Source organism: Notolabrus celidotus, chromosome 8 (assembly GCF_009762535.1).
Source record: "Notolabrus celidotus isolate fNotCel1 chromosome 8, fNotCel1.pri, whole genome shotgun sequence".
Taxonomy (NCBI): domain Eukaryota; kingdom Metazoa; phylum Chordata; class Actinopteri; order Labriformes; family Labridae; genus Notolabrus; species Notolabrus celidotus.
This window is the reverse complement of record NC_048279.1, coordinates 29,820,402-29,842,711: the sequence shown is the minus strand read 5'-3', so window position 1 is coordinate 29,842,711 and position 22,310 is coordinate 29,820,402. Positions and strand designations below refer to the sequence as shown.

The window sequence follows — 22,310 nt, the reverse complement described above, 5'->3', positions numbered from 1 at the left end:
AAATGCAGTTAAGCTTACATAACCTAGCAATAGTAAACTCTGATTAGAAGTGCTCCTAAATTGAGGTTGTGGACGCTCAAAAATGGTGTTCGAGGACACAGCCACTTCCTGTCCACAGAGTGGTGGGAAAACCAACCAAAGAACTTGACAGATAATCAATTTATTTTTATTTGCATGTCCCCAGATCCCAACAAAAGCTATGTCAGGACACTAAACACAGAGCAGGTCTACACTATTCTCCTTTTTAATATTAATGAACCACTATGAGCGAGAACTTAGTCACAGTACCAAAGAGAGACTCGTTTAACAGGCAGAATCCTGTAGATAGATAACACAGCTACTGTAAACACTGAAGATGATGTAGTCACTATGACATAACCCACTGGTTACAGGGAAGCAGTTTTGAAGCCTTCAGTTTGACATTTTAGCTGCTGTCATCTTTAGCCTTTGAGCTAGAAGTGACCAGTTTTGGATGGGGATGGTGGAGAGGTTAATTTTAATGACTAAAATAGCTGATTTGACGCTTAGCGGACACCAAGCAGTACTCACCTGTCAATCAAAGTGGCCAACCTTAATAATGCATGATGTGAAGCCTAAAAATAATTTAGGGAGTGACTCTGAGTTTGTTTCAAAATGTTCCAATAATGATTGAGTTACTGGTGGATCCAGCCTCAAGTGGACCATTAGAGGAACTGTAGCTTGTGGTACTTGAGCATTGATGGGGAGACTCACACCATACCCCTCCACTTGTTCTCTTAAACTGAGTCTTTCAAACCAGCGCTCCACAAGGTTTGTTTGGCGTTGCTAGACTAGTCCACCTTGTTATGTATCCAGTATGCTTGAGCTTCTTTGAGCTCCATCTTTGGGGTAAAATACAGTAACACAATAAAATTACCTCTCTCTGCATTGTATACAAGTATACTGTTCGCACTGGTATAGAGGACAGAGCTCATTTGTTAGATAAAGGTACCAACAGTGCATCTTGTACACCAAATTTTACAGTTAGTCAAATGCAAGCTTTAGCCTCTGTTTTGGTCACCAACAGCTCTGTAGAAGTTTAATCTTCATCTTAATTTCTAATGTTATTTTTCTGTTCTTTCCAGCAAAGCCTTTGCTTAAATCCAAAATGTGATGTAGAATGAAAACAAGCTTAAGAAAACTTTGAAGAGTTGCTGTCAGACTGTACCAAGGAATAGGACCCAGATGGAAGACTCGAGGCTGAATCAAAGTTCAGAGTCCGTTTATTCAGGTTCGGTACACCGCACAGACAGAGGTGTCCTAATCAGCAGAGCACAAACTGACACTGGTCAACATTTACTAGGAAAACACGAAGGACTGCTGCTACGCTGTCACAAGGGAACAAGCTGAAGTGGTACAGAAGGAAGGGGAACAGGCTGGGTTAACAATACGCAGGATGACAACACTTAGAGGCAATCACAGACGAGGGAGCACAGGAGGGTGGAAGTAAAGGGATCTGCGACAAGAGACAAGAGAACGTTTCAAAACAAAACAGGAAATACAAGACAAGAAACATGGAGAGTAACAAAAGCTAATTTATCAGTCAGGAGATGAGACAGTTGCTGAATAGGCCAGAGTCATCTCCATCCCTACAGTATACTGTACAGTGTACTGGTGTTGAAATGTAAGGTTTAAATTAAATCTCTACTTTAATGTTACACTGTTGCAAAAGTTCATCTGCATTATTTCAAGAAAACTTTTTTAAATTAATGATTTTGTTCCAACATATTCTCATCTTTCCTTATTTATTGCATTCACTTACTTCCTATGTTTACCAGGGATTGAATGATTAAACCCCAAAGACTGGATATGAATAGATTTATTGCCAGCTCTGGGTTTCACACAGAGCGCAATGAGTGCAAACATCAACAGTAAGTTTTCTTTTGAAGACAAGATAATGGCTTCATTTGCTCTGCTGCTGTCAGAGGATGAAACTGAGATCACCACCTGTTCATGATGGATTCCTCCCTGCATTGTTGTTGATACTGACAGCAAGTGTTTAGTCTACAGTCAGACCTTCTTCGTCTTTAAAATGTGACACCTCCTGTCACACCGTGTAAGATGCTCTGAAAATGGATTATAAGTCTGTCATTCATCATTTCTCTAAAACTGTTTGTTGGAATTTGCTTTGTTCCACAGGGACTTTAACAAAGCTAACACATGCATCAATCCTGCATGTCAAAAACGATGTGCTCAACTTTAAAAGAGGCATATTGGTATTCATGCAAAGTGCTTGGTAGCAGCGACAAAGTGCAAGGAGACTCCGATTGTGCATGAGCTGAAAAAGCTCCACAATGAATAAGGAGAGGGAAACCCATCGCTGCTTGATAACAGGAGCCTGCAGAGGAGCTTCATTGTCGGCTCGAACAAAAAGGCCGTAATGATTTGTGGTAGCCTCCATACACAGCCCAGTCAGCCCCTGCTTCCCCCACACTCCACAAACGACTTTATCTCCCTTCAAGTGAGAAAGCTGATTAAACATTTTCACCTGCGGCTCGGCCCTCGTCCTCTCAAAAAAAGGGGAAAAGTCTGATCTCAGCAGACAGGAGGGTAATTGAAGTTCCACCTTAGTTTCTTCCACAGTGGAGCTTCACAGAATTATATACAGGCGAGGGAGGTCACTGTCTTTGGCAGCCTACAATTTCACACTATTTTTGGATCCACTGTTACAGTGTCGGCTTCTGATGCTAAAAATCATGAAGTGATGAAGACAATGATGTGTGTCTTTGTTCAACTCCCTTGAAGAGGAGCCTTTTTGACCCCCAAAACAACCACTTTCAGGCTGGTAAGCAGGTCTCTGGCAGGTTTTGATAGGTCAACTGCTTGTGAAAATGAGGAATGAAGGATCACACCTGGGTCCGTCTTACTGGGGACCATCTCTTCTTCAGTGACCTTGCTGTAGTTCCCTCAGCACATATGCTTTTAAGTGATAAAGCGGTTTCAAAATGTAGTTTGTACTGTACCAATAATTACAAAGAGCTTGCATATTTTTTTTTAAATCTTTGTTTTTTTAAAACAAGTCCTGCAAATCTCTGAATTTGCAAGTTGAAATTGTATATGCAATTCAGGTTAAACAAAGGCATGATATGGAACTAGTAAAAAAGCACATGTTACAGAGTTTTCTTAGATTTGAATATCCAAATGAGATTAAAATTCAGGATTAAAATCCCCATTCCAAACAGTTATGCAGGAAACAGTCACCATGCCTCTACGATATTCTTTGATGTGTTTTGAATGCTGATTGGATTGGAAATGTTGCTGCCGCTCTGTACGTTGATGCACACTGAAAAATGCTCTCTCAAAGGCTGAACTAATCCCCAGCCTCTCTATTATCTGTCAGTATTGGCTGAGATGACACAGAAGCTTCTGCAGCAGGAGAGCAGCGTGACCTCTTCTATTTGAGAGGCCACTCTATACTCTGTACTGCTGCACCTCAGAGAGCGTGGAAAATAAGAGATGTTTCTCAATTGGATTCTTTGTTGAGTAATAGGCTTCATCAGGACACACTATATTTGTGAAAGGTAGAGATGTGTTTATAACTTCATGTGTGCTTTCAGTATCTGGGCTTTTGGCCTTGCCTTTGTCACTGGGTTGATGTAAGTGGGACGGAACAAATGGGTTAGAAATGTGATGTTGGAGCTTGTCCAGGTTCCTGTCACAGCCATGAAAAAAAAATGTTGGTGGTCAAGTTGCAAAAACCACAACTTGGTTTTCTTCAAGCATTTAATTTCTAGATTCACATCGGGGGATTTTCCACAAACATTTTAGCCTGAATGCTGCAAAATTAGTTTGTATTGTGGAACTACATTGCGGCTCTAACTCTTCAGCACAAAGACACTGAGATGCTCAGACTCTGAAATGGCTTACACACGCACACGCACACGCACACGCACTCCTCACAAGTTCCCTGGGTCAGTCCTGGAATCCTTTAGTCCACTTTTCAGCAATTAAACTCAAATATCGTCATCCGGGAGCATCATCCTGCTCCTGCTGGTGTGTGCGTGTGTGTTGGTCCTCATGTCCAGTCTGCCACTGCGCAGAGAGAAGAGTAATCAGTCACATAGAAGACACCTGTGCCAGTCAACTCTGGCGCTGCTCCCATAAGCCACACCCTTCTCCTTCTCCCCTGCAGCTTATAATACACCTTTCCCATCCAGTGTTTCGATTATGTTATTCCACATATATTCCATTTTTACCATTGTTTGTGGTTCAGTCTGCCCCATGCATGAGGGATGCAACAGAAAGAATGAATGCATGCACTCCAGCTTCATTGTTTTAATTTCATCCCATTAGCGTGACCCCATTTACTGTTTACTTTCAGCTGCTTCTGCTAATGCAAACTGAACATCACTGCTGCTGCTCCCCATTAAAAGCATTCAGCTTGTTACCCGTGCAATCAAAAAGGCATCTCCTTAACAAGACACAATGCTCATTTTCATCGTTTTTCATTCAGGAGTGAAGCGCTGCACGGATTAGGCCGACACAGTGAGCTGTTAAATGAAGAGCTGCAGGCAGACTCTGCTCCTCCAACTTCTCAGCAAGGTTTAACTGAACACGTCTGCTGTGCAGAAAACAACATTGTAAGCAGATAACATGATTTCTTCGCTGTTGTATTTCTGACAAAGCTGGAGAAAAATCAAAGGCTTTCGCTGAATGTAATTACAGATCTTTACCAAACTGGTACCATTATCATTATGAGTATGTATGATTTATAAATATAATTCTTTATAACTAAACTACTTTAGAACTTAATATGTTTGAAACATCAAACATTTTTGTGTTTTTATTCATTCATGTTACTTTCCTGTATCTTTAGAATTATCCAGAGCGATGTCTGCAAAAAAACATAGAATCACAGCTTCAGTGTGCGACATTGAACCGAAAAACCAACATGACACTTTTACAAAGGATTTACAAATTTAGTTAATGGTTAAGCGTATAGTATTTACACTCCGACAATGCCTGAGAATGGAAGAACAGGACGGACAGACAGTGAATATGGTTATAAGTGCGGCTGTGAAATGAAAACAGGACATATGATCATGCAGTCTGGTATTGCTCTGTATAACTTTTTAAAAATCTTCTATTTAACCTTTATTTAAATAACTGAGGTCTATCTGTGTATGACATAAACTGCAGGGATGACAACAGTGACAGTTGTCTCAATTGAACGATCCCTCTGCAGGTTGAAGGTGCACTCACTGTATTAGGCTTTAAGATTTAAGTTTTCAGTCTCAACCAGGGACTTCAGGGACACCCTCTCCTGTATCATTAACATGACACTCTCCATAGAAACCTTTTACTTTTCTTTTCCTTTCTGGCAGTTTTGGAAGCACTGGGCTGATTTTCATACAGAGCCACCATCACATCGGCAATATGCCGTAAAAACAAATTCCCCAAGTGCTGTCCTTTTGAGTTTCTCATGAAAACACCATCAGACTCTGATTGGGGCCTGGGGCAGCACGGAAATGTGTCTCTTAGGGGCGCTGGTGGTGTAGTGGTCTAAACGTTCCCCATATACCTTGTCACTGAGGTTGTCGATTCGACTCCCGGCCGCAACTCCCTGCTCTCTGCTCCCAAGATCCCTGTCTCTCTTCAGCTGACCGATCAAATAAAGGCAAAAAAGCCCAAAAATAAAACTTTAAAAAAAAGAAAAGAAATGTGCCTTGCAGTTTAACACCCAGGAGAATCCCTGTGTATGTAATGAGACAGCTTATCGCCTCCAAGAAAAAATATCTCTATGCTTTGATTTTGCAAGATTTGTCACACCATCACAAACTACCTTTTCTGTAGCTTTCAGTAAGATTTTGAAGTTCTTCCTGGTGAGTAGAATTTAATCATTGACAAAAGAGACATTGACATAGAGACTCATGAAGTACCCTTAAAACTGGGGAAAAGTACAAGCTGGACTTTTTACAGCAGTAGCAGCATTGGCCCTGTGACAAAAATGACACTTTACATGGTGACATTCGACTCGCACATTAACACCCAAACAAAAAGTCTTTCACAGAGGTTGTGAGGTTCACTTCTGGCCGTGTGCTCCGCATCAGGGTGTGCCACTCTAAATGTGTGAATCACAAGTAGAGGCCAAAGGTCAAACCGCTTCTCTGGGCAGGTTAAGACACTTCTTCAGGATATGATAAATATATATTTAAATGCCGAAATGGTTCTTTTTGTTAATGAGTTCAGTGAAATGCTGATAAATTCCTCCAGCTATCTCACCTCTGCTCCCATTTCATTCAATGTCAACCCCCTTCTCTTGCACATCTGCTGCAGCACCTCTCATCTCCCCCTTAATATCCATGGCTGATGTGCACAGCTCGAGCAGATGGTGTGCATACACTCTCAAACACACACACAGACATGGATGAACACACAGGAACCTGGTACACAGGCCCTTGTTTGTTTTCTCTTTTAAAAGGGTGGAAGTCAGCCGAAGTGGTCAACTGGACAGATAGTGTTGCAGGGTGAGATTAATCAGTACACAGAGAGCTGCTGCAGGTTACACAGGGGGATGAGGCCATTTTGAATTCCTGATTAGGTTTGATGTGTGAAGTGATGCCTTCGCTTGGCCGTCTGGTTTCATTAGAAGTGAGGCTTACAAGACACCAGCAACAGTTCAAGGACAATTGGAAATACAAGGCTAACTGTATGAGAAATCGGTCTGTAAGTGTGGGTGCAGGTGTCCGTGGTGACTCTGGCAAAGGTGCGTCAGACAGTCTTATCTCACTGGTGACACCACTTTATCTTCTGTGTGTTTACTGCAGAGTTAGTTCATGCATTAAAGCAGGAGCCTGTCAGTTGGATGTAATTAAACATCCTACACACATTGCATGCTAACCTAGATGCTTCACTCCTACAGAGTAAGGGTTCAGGTGGCTCTGTTAAGCTTTAGGGCACATCTTGCTGACACAGTTTGGATACACCTGCGTCCCTATAGGGAAGGTGTCCCTGCAAATCAATACAGAATTGTTCTGAATGATCACCTTGATCCGTGGTGAAACATTTCCATCTAATCAATTTGTTGACGCCATCGCACAGAGACTATAGATTCTTTGCCCAGCTACATTCAGGGGATATTCTGAAGAGATTGATTTTCTCATCATTTGTATGGAAACTCAAATTCTAACTAACTTGTCTAAGATAAGAAAGCACTCCAAATGAATCCAACAATCTCTCTCTCACTTCAAGGAGTCTGAGGATAAATAAAGCATTCAGCAAAAGCCAAAAAGTGACATATTTACATGTGGGAAATTGATATGGTGTCAGTTTATTGGGAAAATTAATTAATTCAGTTCAGACCTAAAACAAGTGACCAATCACATGCTTATCAACAAATAAGAAAACAGCATGAAAAAATGACATGTCAGTGTGAAACAGCATAAGTGTTTTGTGCACACTCAAAGTCTGAACATATGCAACACAATGACGCTTGGTTAAAGAGCTAAAAGGGGCATCTGATGCTGCAAGTGTATGCAGATGGATAGTGGGTGGAGAATGATTTATTGTGAAGGGAGGGACAGAGAGGGTGGAGTGCTGAGGTGGGGGCTGTCACAGAAACCGCAAATGCACAACCTCACTGCTGGAGCAGGTGTGCAGCTTTACTGAAGCCATGCATTAATGTTGAATGGGAAAAATGATGAAATATATATCAGAGTGTGATTGCTTTTCTTTCCGAGTGTGTTTGTGTGTGACTCAGGGTGAATCATATGTTTTTCTGTGTCTTTCATGTAGATATTCATCATATACATTGAGTATTTTTGGTGATTCAATCCATTAAATGAAGCAGATATGAAGGTTGGGGAGAGTAGGAACATCTAAGAGTCCTATTTTTACACATGCAACAGCTTTAAAATGTACAGAATGTCTATAATGTGAGGTGAGTATGTCATTGCAAACACTAAAAAACAATGGGTCATATTTTTGATGCAAATATTCGCTGCAGTTCATGACAGTGTTGTTATAACAGCAAAGGGTGTGCAATATATCACAATACCTTTAATCATAGCTGCTGTTGTCGTGGTTTATATTTAACACCAGATTCTCACTTAAACAGCCTAAACAGAATGTGTGACTCCTGCTGTGTTCGGGAGTCTGTCTGTATGAAAACAACACTTGGCTCTACGTGTATGAACATATGTGTGCAAAGAAGGTACATATTTGACCCGTGCTTCTTTATGTTTAATATTTTATTTATGTGGTTTTGTTTGCGGTGAAATGTTCAGTCAGCACTTCTTAAAGCTGTAAAAACCTTTTAGTGCTCAAGTGCATAATGTTTGAATGTAGGCACGAAAGAGATGCTGATTTTTCATCTCTATCCCAACAAAGAATTCAAACAAAGCACATAGATGCACTATCTTTAAGAGTAATGTCTGTTTCCTTTCTGTCAGATAGTAGGCAACAGGTCTATAAGACACAGCTTGACCTGTTCCTATTCTGGTGAACCCACCATGACTGAATATTAACGTTCTGCTGGAAATAATTATAAAGTTCTCTTTTGTACCACTTTGTTAGAGGAAAGATAATTGATTGTAATTACTTCAAGGACTTAACTTTGACAGATGGATTAATCTTCACACCTTATAGGGGTAGTTCAGTTTTTATTAAGTGGGTTTGTTTGAGGTACTCATTAGTAGCAGCTGTATTAGCCACAGGAGTTGCCGATCAGCTTGGCCCCTTTATTGAGAAAGCCGTCAGAAAACCGAAACAGAAGCTAGGCTATCAACCGCTGCAGACAGGGTCAGCTTTACCCCCTATTTCAGCTAAGGCTAACGAACTCCAACAACAGCTCTATCCTCTGCTTAAGTGTACGCTCTATTTGTAACATTTTTGAAGGCTTCACTTTGCTTCAGAAAGCCTGCTTGTTTCTGCAGTATTCTAAAACATGGCACATGCTTGTGCCCAGATTAAAGCTGCTGTTGGTAGGAATGGTGTAAAAACGTTACTTTTTTCTGCTGGATTTGGAGAAAAGGTCATAATGCCCATCGGTACTCATCAATAAGTGGAGCAATTTGAGAGTATTGGGAAATCTCTGCATTTTCCAATGCCTTTGTATCAAGAAATGTTATTATTACACTCGTTCCCGTTATGACGGACCAATCACAGCTAATCTCCAATCCTCTGTCCTGATTGGTTAAGGGGCGGCCCCTACTACGTCCTCCAATTGGTTATGAGTCCGTCACTATCATGACTGCACACGCCGATCTGCTTTGGGGGGCTAAGAGGAAATCTGGTTGGGAAGGATAGTGTTGACATTCGATGTCCCTCTCTCTGAACAGATGTTTACTCTGTGACTACCAACAGCAGCTTTAAGTGTACGCTCAATTTGTAAAATTTTTGAGGGCTTCACTTTGCTTCAGAAAGCCTGTTTGTTTCTGCAGTGTTCTCAACCATACATGCATGTTCTAACGCAATGTGAGCTTTGAGCTAGATTCAGCTAAGCCAGCTCTCAGGTAACCCCAGATTAATTGGTGTTAGTATTGTTTGAAATATGAAGAAAAGCAGATAGAAACAGTCAGTTATAGCTGGTCAAGTATGCACTCTTTAGTAGTTGTTCATTAATCCCACTTTGTTTAGTTAAAGACATGTTGAAGATGTTAACCCACATCTTATATTTCACTCATATCCTGCAGGCATGGTCACCACCATTATCTCTGAATGTTTACTTTCCTCTTCACCACTAAAGAAGGCACAAACCCTACATTTAACTTTCACTAAAACATCAAATCATGTTATAGTAACATTTCATAAAGCATCCCAACTTTTTTAGATTTGTAAAACAAAGTCATGTAAATTATTGGACCTCTCCCAGAGTCTCACAAAATGCTGAACAAAATGCACAGAGCCTGTAGCTTGGCCACACAATGTGCTACTTCAACAATGCTACTTGCGTGCTACACATGAAACCCTTTCACCGTTACTTCTGTCCAATTAGCAGGGTAGCTTTATTCTCTGTGACATGCAGAGTACGGTAGGCGAAGGAATCTAAGACAGCTTCAGGCAACTATAAGCTTACTCTGTTATATCTGAGCTAACAGCAGAGACATCTGGCTCCTATTCTCTACTCTCTCTGATTCTTTAATGGTGCTCCTGTTGTCTTTCAGGGCAGCTCCATCATCTCACCTTTAACTCATTTATAATAAATAGTAGTGCGTTTTACCTCCATTGTTCTAAACTCTAACTTTGAATGTTTTATCTTACCTTCAAATCAGACCGTCCCTTTACTTCTCTGTTGATGTATTTGAATGTAGAGCTTCAAAAGGTTTGCCTACTTTGAACTGCAAAATTATGGATTGGCAGGCATTTATAAAATATGACAAAACGTTGTGACTAAAAGACATAACCCTGCTTTCAAACTGTTGAAAGTGAGTGCCAGCACACACCTTGATTATGTAACACATGACCTCTGGGTCTTCAGAGTCCCATGCCACCATCACACGCTTCTTTTTCTCATGTCCTTGTTCTCTCTTTTTCATCACCTCCTTTCTCTCTGCTTATTACCTCATCCTGTTTTCCCCCTGCTCTCCCCCATTTTTCTATGGACGCCTGGATGAACCGAAAAACCCCAGGCAGGCGAAGCTGCTCGACCGTGGAGCTGCTTGGCTGAGGAAAGAAACTGCAAAGCTGCACTAATAACGTCCCCCTGAATATTTTAGACACAATTTATTTTTAATCCGCCGGCTGGAAATCAGAGTGATTCAGTTCCATATTGTGGCCCCTGTGGGTGTTTCGTTGCTCATACTTTTTTAATGACCACACTTCTGTCCGTCCAGAGGGAGCGAGCGAGCGAGCGGGCTGGGACTCGGCATACTGGCATATAACTCTGAAGGTAAGGACATGGAAAGTCAGCTGGGAGTAAGATTTCCAGATTAGATTGGGTCATTGAAAGAACTAGTGCCACCTGTTACCCTTAAATGATTGATAATTCAAATTTGAAAAGGAAGAAAAGAGCGCATTTCCCTGTAACACCACTGAAGGTGGCAAAATATGGCTTTTCTAACAAAACAGCTACTTCCTGCTGCCACTTAAATACATAACAGAAAAGAAAACATAATACATTTTAAATTAACTGTGACAGTTTTTCCTTTTGGCAGAAGAATGCATTATAACAGAGTAGTTGAGTGGTGGAAGCCGCACAAAGGCTGCAGCAGATTACATCAAATTACATCAGAGATAAAGTTCAAGAGTGTCTTTGTGGCCTTGAGACCCAAAACCGATCTTATGCAAGACATCTTCCTGATTTAAAATCTTTGACATGTTGTGTCTTTGTGAAGGCAGATAAAGCCTCACATGAGAGAGAAACAGAGGAGTATCCATAAACAGTATATAAGTATGTCTGTATTGCTGAGAAAGCAGGTTGCTGGTCCATCTTGCTTTAAGTGCATCAATCACCCCTGAGCCTGACAAAGCCCTCGCATTGTATTCGTTAAAATTTAATTGACTGAACACAAGTGCTTCTTGACGTCCATGCACGGCTGTTTTGGCATCATACGTGACTCATGCCTCATTACAGACTCATTTTGATGGGCACCTGGAGCCACAGTTGCCTAACACCTTTTATTATGTTTCCTGTATTAAGGACCGAGCTCAGTATTTCATAACGGCCATTATCAAAAATTGTATTACTAAACGAGGGCCGTCGGGATTTCCTCCCCCCACTGAAGCAGCTCTGATGCTCTCCCGGGGGAAATGAAGAAATAAGCAATAGACAGATCGACAAAAGAGACGGTTGAGGCACGGCTCAGGGATGGAATTAAATATTACGATCTGCCACTGAGTTTGTCTGAATTTGTTCTCATACCATTTCAGTGAGCATTCAGGAGCATGTTCACCTACATACATGAGTACAGTGTGTTCTGTACTGTCTGTTCCACTGTAACAGCAGAAATCAAACGACTACAATCTGTCATATGTTGGACTTTACATTATCATGAGTCACCAGGGTCTCCAATCTTACTCGTTTTCTTCTTCTAACCTTAACCTGCATCATAAGTCAGGAGGCATCCCTTCATGAGCGCATGAACAGACATATCAAGGACGGTTTGGTAGTTGCCCGTCAGGAAAAACACGTCACTCGATGCATTTTGAAAATAATTATTCAAATGGTCCCTATAGAGAGGCTGTCTTACTGACGTTATTATCATACTTAATACGACAAAGAAAAACTGTCTCACACAGTTTTAGTGGTGTGACTGACTGCTTCTGTGGGTTTTTGTTGATTGCATTATAGCATTTTTACCTTTTAAAGAAGGCTAACATGCAAATACGTTATCAGAACTGATGTCTGATTATTTAGGTTTCAGTTTTCTTACTGTATTTAGATTCTTAATGAGTGAAATACATCAATAAACGTCTGTTTGCTGTATAATAATTATACAATCTGGAAAGTGTTTGGATAAAAATGAAGGGAAAACACATCAAAGTTTTACTTGATCAAATCTTTTTCACTTTCCCATATTTTCTCTCTCACCAACTCTCTGAAGTTAAAACAGAGACAGAGCCCCCGTGATCTGATGGAAAAAGATCAGAAGAGGTCCCCAGGTATAATTATAATGTTTTAACTTTCAACTCTAACTCATCCTTGATGTCAAAACCAATAGAAGTAAACCACAGAGAAAATGGCACACATGTTTTAATGGTTCAAATTGAAAATCAATTGATCTAAAAACAAATAGATCATAATGCATTAATTGTATGTTTTAATCCATTCAGGGTTGGACACCTCAGTGTATGTGTGTTTCTATGCTTGCACCAATTTACACATTCTGTGGGCTTACGATTCTGTCACACTGAGTACCCCTACTTGGATACAGAATCAGAACCATCCAATATGAGCGTTTTTGGTTGGGTTGAATTTGGGGGCGGGTCTTCAATTACTGAGTCTGATAAACATATCTGAGCCATGTATACATATTTGTCAATAACATACAAGATCTAACAACATTTTATTATGAACAAGAGACTGTGATTGTGAAAAACACTCATATTGGTATTTGATATGACATTTCATTCCTAACCCACCTTCACTGTATTGTTCTGAATGACCTACAAAGTGATCAGAGTGACTGTAACTCTGCAGCGATCAGGATTTCTGGACTCCATCTTCTGTAGCCTCGGGGCTGTAGAAGCAGACTGCTCACAGACCTCCAGCCTTCACTGGGAAAAAATGTTCATTTGTGCCTCATTCTGAACGTACACTGCTCTATTTAGAGCATCTTCATTCTGAGAAGCTTTTTTGCATTGCTCATGTTGTTTTTGCATGACGATACAATTGAAAGAAGGTGTTCAGAGGACACTCACAGGCAGAAACACTCACATTAAGTGACTGAAGCATTTCTTTTCTCACCAACATTACAGGTAGATTAACTAAGAGCCAGGGCTTTGGCACCATGTTTGAGAGATGTGTCTTCATAATGAAAGTTTAAGGTTAGAATAACATACAAATACAAATCATGAAGCAAAGCTTTTGTTTTCATATCACAAGTTAAAACCACGCTAACCAAGAAGGCAGGAATTGAATTTCAGGCTGCAAAGTTTTTATTTGTAGTTTTTCATTTTTGTGTTGAGCAGGTAATGAACTGTGTTACTGTTTCTGATGGAAATCCTTTTTATGTTTCACTCTCATCAATCCTGAGAGTGGAGGAGGAAGGATTTCAATCAGTGATTTTATTTTTCACTGTTGTATAAGAAAAGGGAACAAACTGTACTAGATCTTTTTTTTTCTTTCACAGCTCAAGGTTCCTCGGAAAAATAGACGCTTCATCTTATAACCTGAACCATCAGAAGGTTGTTCCTTTATGGTTCACATGTAAGTTGTTGTTTGAGCAACATTCTATCTGGCAACACAGGACAAAAGAAATATTCACAGTTAAAATGGAAGTTACCGAGAAACATCACTGCCAATACTACAACACATTCACTCTTGGGTAGGTGAACCTTCATAAATCTATACTAACTGGCAGTGTCCTCGTCCTCTTTTAAAGGAACTTGAAGACCCCTTTACTTGAGCAGCAGCCAAGAGAGGCCCTCTGTTTGACTTGGTATCAGACTCCTCATAGCTAATGACAGTTACCCTGTTACATTTGATATAATGTACATTCTTAGTAACCTAATTTCTTTTAAACATTTGAAATGAAATACATTTTCTTCTCGTAGATGACCTCAAATGCACCTGACTTGTTGTCCATAGACTTCAAATAGTCCATTATGTTGAAAGTAGATCAACATTTGGAACAACACTGAGCTAATCAGTTCTCCGTCTTCATCACCAACCAATCAAAATCAAGAAGGGGCAGGACTCCCGACACCAGCTTTGCCAACAGCAATAGCTAGGGTCCATACAAAGGAGAAACTAACCACACTCATTTTATCAAGGCATAATTTCCAGGTCGAGAGCTGCAGCTAATTCTAAAATACAAATTCTATAAGATGCTTTTGGATTTTCTTTTTAAAATGCCATTGAAAGAAAGTAAATATGAAGCATGCAATGCATTCTAAAACAGACTTTATGTTCACTACAAAGGAAATTAAAGTGTGGTGGGACAACTTTTATAACCTAGCAACAGAAAGTGCGAGGGATAAGCTTTCTGAAATGATGGCAAAAATGCAGCATCAGCAGACACAGCCCCACTATGGGAAATGAAAGCATCACAATCTGAAAGGTCTTGTGTTCGCTAAATTCAGAATGTAACCCAAACAAAATGTATAAATATAGCAAAAGTAGAGGTCCTAGAATTGAACCCTGGGGTACACCAAAGCTAATGGCTTCGGTAATGTTGGATCCTAACTGAGTATTTGGTAGTTAGAGTGATTTCAATGTAACCAGAAAAACACTTTTATTTTTGCAAGTACATTATTTAGATCCCTGTCTTTAATGTGCAGCTCCTTGTGCTAACCACTGATCAAATCTATAACTTCTTATTTTTGATACACAGTATTTTACTCATTGAATTGAACAACAAGACAAATCTCAAATAACTTTCACTCAGGGTTTAATGAGCTCTGAGGCTCCTGTCCTCATCATTTTGACTAAATTTGTTTGGTTAGCTTTTTAATGATTCTTATGAGATCACCTGAGGGCAGCACCGATATAAAGGGGAGACGTGTTCAAATCCCAAAGCAGATGAAAGTATATTTCCAGCAGGAGAGCTAAACTGTTCTCCTGGGCTGAATAATTAACAGGACCAGAACTACAAAGGTACATTCAGTTTAGACTGAAATTTAAAATATTAATGCCAGGAACCACACCTGCCCATCATCTCAAAATCTATGGACCTTTAATTGAATACAGAGACACTACTGCATTAAGCAGCTTTATCAGCATAGTGGCAACGGTTGCCTCTGTGCTGTTAGTGCGACAAAAGCTGTTAAAGTAAATGTGTTGTAATGCTGTGTTTGAGCATGTAAGTAGCGAACACACAGCACTACATTTGATTGGCTTTTTCTTTTTCTTCGTGTGTCCTCACATTGACCATTAAAAAAAAAAAGGCTCTTATGTTTCAGATTTGTCACAATGTTAAAATTGACTCACCAGTTTGCAGCTGTGATTGATCAATGTGAGAGATAAATGGACATATTCAAAGGTTTTTTGTTTTGAAGCAGAATACATCAGTTTTTATGGGTAATTTAAAGAGCATCAATATTATTCTCAAGTTTGTGAAATCCTCAAGACATTTAAATGAGGAATATTTCTTCACAGCTAAGGAAAGATCCCTGGTGACTTATTGTCTGCTACTTGGCAAAAAGAAATGATGAAAAACACGTCTAGCACTTTTTCCATTTCAATGATTAAATAATGCATTAGAGCAACTCCCACATGAAATTTGTGGAGGGCATGTTGTGGACTCCAAGCCATCGGAGTGTATCTCTGTGTCTGCCTCTGAACCTCACAGAGGGGTTTTGGTGGAGTTCCATATGAGGGCATCTTTTTCCTCAATGCTGCAGGCAATCTCTGTTCATTCAGCTGCGCAATGACAGAAACGGATAGTAAAGACCACAGGGGATCTATGGCAGACAGTGGGGAGAACACAAGGGTGTGTTGTAGCATCCTCTTGTGCAAAATGACAGAGTCTAGCTTGGTGGTCTGAGTCTCACTGAATGATACAAAACACGCTCCGTTTAAACTCTTCACAACAACATGAGACAGTCTTGGCTACGTGAAGGTCTACATATACCACAAGGTCAATATTAGGCAATGTCCTGGTCCACTGGCAACATTCATTGCTTACTGTCCTTAGAGAACAACATGCGTCTCCCTTCCCCATTACACACACACACGAACACACACACCAAAGTTACCTGTGAGATTCGTATTTTGTTACCAGCCAAAAGCATGTTTTTTTTAATCTTGGAAGGTCCCACCTCTTTATCAACCTCCAACACATATGTCTGTGTCGGAATGACCCAGCACCATCTTCTAACTTGTGGGAACTTCTAATATTTCTAATTCTCATAACCTCATAACAGTTACACAATATCTGAATGTTCCAGCTCATGGCCTTACACTGCTCACTACCAAATACTTTTCCCACATGGGCCGTTGCTGATGTGTTTGATTTAGTGTCAGCTAGCAGGATCTGTTTATAAGACTGAGTTAATACACTTGATGCTAGTGAGTCTCAGCAGGTCAGTCAGAGTGTCCTGAATCGATCAAACCAATTTATTCTGAGCTTAATTATCTATTTAAACACTTTAGTTTAATACAAAAGACACAATTACTTGTTGGAAATTAGGTTGAATTGTTAGTTGATTGATTCTTAGTCATCAATACTCATTTTGTTAAAATGTTTGTTGGTCATTGGTGTACGTTGGAAGGTGCTGTTGGTTACCTTTTATGTTTTACAGTGGGCTCTGGACTGAAAAAAGACGGTAACCTTGATTTGAGAGAGGAAAATCACTCTTCAGATACTGATATAAAGATGAGAATGTGAAAGAAGTACTCTGTAGTTTCATAGTAGTGATAGCTGATTATAGGAGGGGACAGCAGGGTTTTTTTGAAATGCATTACTGTGTTTAGTTACAAGGGCACAATGGTTTTAAGGCTAATTGGCCAAATATACAGTAGCCATCATAATGCGTTAATTGTACCTATATAATAGGCTATCTAAACTAAGGATGTGTGTCTTTAGTCGACTAAATGATTAAACACCCTCACTGATCGTTACAGAGTTACTAGTCTGCAAAATGAAGTATTAATATTTGTGTTAATAGTTGGCTGTTTATATGTTGTGTCACAGCTGCAGCTTAGAAACCTGACACTAATGTGGGCCGAAGACTATATATGATATTTTGTTTAGCTGATTTGTATCATTAGATTATTTGTTTAGCTGGATTTACAATTTGTGTTCACATAATCTGGAAATAAGTTGCCACAGAATGTCACTAATATAAATTGTAGTAAAACTTTGCAGACACAAGTAACTATAAAGTTGAAAACTGTCCTCAGCTCGGTCTCCTGGTGTTTCTAATTCTGATCTGCCGGCTCTATTCCACTACCAATCTTCTGCTTGTTGCTGTCGTGACTCTTAATCACAAAGAGGAAAAATACTTGTGCTATGAGTTACTCCTCTGCAATAAGGTCATCTTTTCAGCAGTGGAACATGACAACCTCTCTGTTGTCACTCTAAACCACACAGAGAATGAAAATTGCATATCCAGCTCTCTGGGTGAATATTACTGAGAACAACACTGCATGATAATTTCTCTTACTGCAGTGGTTCTGTCAATGTTAGATCACCTGCATCAGTTTCATCTGTGGCCAGACCATCATGCATTATGCTTTAGAGTAATGACCAACCTTTGAAGCCTAATTATTGTTGTGATCTTTTCAATGTAAATGATGATTGATGGGTGAAAGAGCTGTGAAAATTTTATCATTTTGTGTCTGCATGTTGTTTTGTTGTAGGTTTGTGTCAGAGCCCAGAGAGATACCGGCCAAGACAGAGAGAAGAGAGAAGTCTAATGCTGAGATAAATAGAAGTGCTGGGCTCGATCAGGAATAAAGTGGCGGTTGGGGGTTGGCGTGGGTTCCCATTTAGAAACAGAAAACCGCTGAGGAGCACCTGTCGTCACAATCTGTCCACCTCCACAGTGCAGCTCTGTGAGCCTGCACAGGCAGCGGCCGTTTCTAATCTATGCCTGTGTTGTTCACTCAGAAATGAAGACGTGGATACCTCTGCTTCACTGTTTCACATCACTTCTCTATTTCTAATATCTTTCTCTCTGCCTTTACCTCTGATGCATGTATACAGTACATGCTTCATTTTCTGATGTAGCTTTACATTGTATTAGCAGTGTCCGAAGTTAGTGGGCTGCATTCTTCGTGTTTCAAGACCAGTTGCATCACAGCAGCAAGTTGAAGGCTTCTTCAAATGAGGCCAACAAATGCATTCTTCTTTGCCTGGGGCTATGAAAGATGCATCTGGCGCATCCTGAAGCATGAACGGCACACATGTACGAACTAGATGCTAGACTCTCAAGTGGCCAAGAAATACACTCAGTAGAATAACTAGCAGTATGACTGTTGAAAAGGTATGTGACCTTGGTAATGTTAGCCAGCTAGCTACCTGATGCTGGTTGCCTCTAGTGGCCCAAGGGTAAGAGTGAGAGAAGCAGTTAAAATAAATAGGACATTCTCTGGAGACTAGTGTCTCAATTCAGTTGGGGTTTTGTGGTCTACACAAACTATGAAAGACATCCTCTGGAGGATTTGTCCTTTAAAGGATGCAGTCCATGAACTGGGACACAGCTTGTGTTCACGTCTCACTTTTTCCTCATAATAAGAGGTATGACAGTTAGACAAGGAACATATTCTCCTATGTACCATTTTCAAGGTTAGTGCTGAGTACAATCCACCAGGTCATCCATCATTACTTGTTGTAAACCCGTCTTATTCAGTGCATGGTGTGTCCTTATGTCTTCAGTATTGTCTTTGGAAAAGGTAGATGGCTCAGGTTTATCTGGAGCAATGAGCGTAAACATAATATTGATGGGAGTGGCCCCTGGCCCTCTTGGTTAATAGGTTCTGACATCTTGGCACGGGTTTGATAGATCAGGGGCCAAATAGACGAAAGCTGCAGGCATGGGAAGCCTTATTACGGCCTGACAGAGGAACACAGGGGCTGAGATCCATCACCCTCTGGGGAACTGTGTGCATGTGTGTGTTTGTAGATTTAGAGAGGGTGCCGTGTGAGGGGGACATCACTGGCAAGTGGAAATCTACTGAGTGCCAGGTTTCACACAAGGTGGGGGTGTTTTGCCTTCTGGACTACCTTTAATATGCAATGTGGATGCCTGAATGTCTGTCACAAAGAAGCTTCAAAGTTGAACCCATAGGGAACCCAGCTCAAAGCTATTGCACTTTATCTGTGTGGACCGGAGATGGATGGATGAGGAATTTTTTGACAGCATATCCGATGTGGTCTTCTTGGCATCTAACCAGCAATTAATTCCCCCAAATAATAAGGGATTAAATCTCAGACTAAACGTGAGCATTTTCAACATTTTACACAGTGATGCCTTTCACACTCGGGCCCTCTCAGGTTAATTATTGCCTTTTTATTTCTAGTGTTGCTCTTGGTAACACACAAAACGTTAAAGGTAGACAGGTATTATCAGCACGTTGTAGCTCTGTGTGGAGAAATCCCATGCCACTGATTCTGATAACAATTTATGCCTTCATTTTTGTTCCTGCTTCTTCACATTGAGCTCTGAGAGAGGAAATTCATTATCCAGAAAGTCTCGTTTAATCTGCTTTATTACAGAGACGTCAGTTTAAACTCCTATCTCTTGACTTATTACAGGGAGATAGAAAAATCGTGAACAATTATCATCTTGATTTGTTATATGATGGCAGTATTTTGTAATAAAGGATTTAAAAAAATAAAAACAATGCAACTTTATTTATCCCTTTCACCTTCTCCTGTGATCATATCACTGCACTAACTAGCCAACATGCATGCTATAGATTCAAAAAAATACTTCAGACTGAGAGATTAATCAAAGAGTAATTTAATCTTTGACTTTATTACAGAATGCTCTGGTTAAATTATGAGGTTAGTTGGCTTTACACAATAGGTGAACAGCAACTTGTTCGAAGAAGACAAGGTGCCAAGATCCACAACTTTCATGGTGTCACATTTCATTGTTTACAGTTGTCACAAAAGTTCAGTCCAACAGTCCAACTGAAAAACAAAATAGACACAGAGACCAAAGTTTCCTTTCCTAGAACCAAAAAAGGCAGGTGTGAAATCTCCCTTATGGCCAAATTCCACCAGATCTGTGCCCGGTCTGTGTTGGATCAGCCATGGCACCAGGTCTCATAGGTTTCTATTCCAGTCAATGTGTTAACCTCGACTGGTTCCATGAAGTTTGGTTCCGGCTGCATCTCTGATCCAGCATGTTTGTGCCCTCTGGATCAGATACACAAGACTTCTATTTTTGCTGGATCCCAGAGCACGGCGCATCAATCTCAACAGAGCAGATCGAGTGGGACAGGATGTCCAGTTAATTTAAAAATAAATCACTGTGTTGGATTGTATTTCACTTAACTACAACAACAAACTGTCATAATGAGTTGAGCCAGGCCTGGAGTCAAAAGCGCAGAGGTTTTCAGAGGCCAATAAAGACAACATGGATGAGGAGCAGAGTCGGATAATTGTTGATTCAGTAATTACTGCGGGAAACCTTGGTCTGCCAGTCTGCTCCTCAGGCCAAAATTAGGCATTTTAACGCCGATGCCCAAAGGTCTTTTTTAAAAGTCTGTTTAGTCTTTGGTCATTTACAGTCCCACTCAGTAGCTGTGTTTACATAATCACTTCTAATCAGATTAGAAAAATGGCTGAAAAAAGTAATTAATATGAACACTTTGATCAGCCATCTAAACACTAATTCTAGTACTCTGTTTGCAGATGTTTGGTGCTCTTTTCTGGTCTCTTGTGACTTGAGATAATGCAAGAACACTTTGACGCAACATGGCAGTGCGAAACTGGTCAGAGAATGAATCAAGGGTCCTTTTTGAAAAACAGCTGATCTTAATCCAACTATAGCCTCACTTTACATTTTGCACACTGTACCAGGTTCCTACCACTTCCATATAGTAGTACTAGCAGGCCACACCCACGAAAGTCTGTGTTTGTGCTGGCACCTACACCCTGCAGTCCAAGACAACAACACAATGCAATACACCAGCAGGATGTTTACCCTGGCCTCCCACTCAGAGACCGAGCCAAAAACCTGGCACTGCTGACAGACCTGCCAGCACCCTCAGCTGTTGAGTTGCATCTTGTCCAGTACACAGAAAGATGAACAACTTCACCAAGATGTCTTGCGTCATCACAGGAAGGGTCTCAGTCTTGTTTGCAAAGTTTGTTTCAACATGTTTGGTTGGGAATCACCATCCTTGTGTTTCCTTCCTGAAATGCAAGTGCAAAAAAGAAGAAGAATTACCAATTTATGCAAATTGAATGCACAAAAAGTAATTGAATCAAACTTTGCTGCACAGAACAGGATTTAACTGGTAAGTCCTCGGCTTTGGCAGTAACCGGTCATGGGCAACCAAACTAGGAAATGTGTGAATGACGCCTTAGACAACAACAACAATAACATGGTGCTAGTCCTTCCTATCTGATGGGAATCATCCCACTGAGCAGCACAACACCACATCCTATCCCCATACATCCCCACCCATGGGTCATTTTCACCCACCCAGAGAGCATGTCCTTTTCACTTTCTGTGGTGTCATGGGGGGATTGCATGAGTATCCACTCGCATCATACCCCTCTCACAAAGGTCCATGCTGACAGGTGAGAAGAGTCGGTTCCCCAGGCCAACAATCGGAGTTGGCAATGACACGCACGGCAGTGGCTGCGGGGATGAATTCACGAACTGAGAGAAACTCGTTGGCTGGATTCGAGGATTTTTTAACAAACCTTGAACATTTAAAATCCTTTTGTTTTAACAGATACACACTCAAACATATTTGTATCATTTGAAGACTCCTCATTGATATCCTCAACCATTTTCATAGGATTCATTATTGTTTGTAAGAGACCCTGACCAATGAAAACTGCGTCTTTATCTCCATTTCTGTATTTTTAGCATCTCAATTTCTTTATTTTTAGCATCTCAATTTGACATCAGTTTTCCCTTTCAGATACAATGTTACAAATATGTCCCATCGAGTACCACTGTGTGCAGCAGGAATAGCTAATCCCACTGGGAAACTCCAGGTGGTTGGTACAAGTATGTAGCTTGAGGGCCTGTCCCAGAGGGGATGTTTTTCAGCCAATGACAAG

At 40.5% G+C, this 22,310-nt stretch overlaps 1 long non-coding RNA gene across 2 annotated transcripts; it reads left to right on the top strand.

The window, feature by feature from the left end:
• The first annotated feature begins 10,790 nt into the window (after positions 1-10,790).
• LOC117816840 lies at positions 10,791-19,916 on the top strand. 2 transcript variants are annotated; one of them, XR_004632033.1, is made up of 3 exons: positions 10,791-10,846; positions 13,749-13,825; positions 17,921-19,916. It is a non-coding gene; the product is annotated as an uncharacterized LOC117816840 (long non-coding RNA). The 2 variants fall into 2 exon arrangements; XR_004632034.1 differs by lacking the exon at positions 10,791-10,846 and adding an exon at positions 12,533-12,558.
• The last annotated feature ends 2,394 nt before the right edge of the window (positions 19,917-22,310 follow it).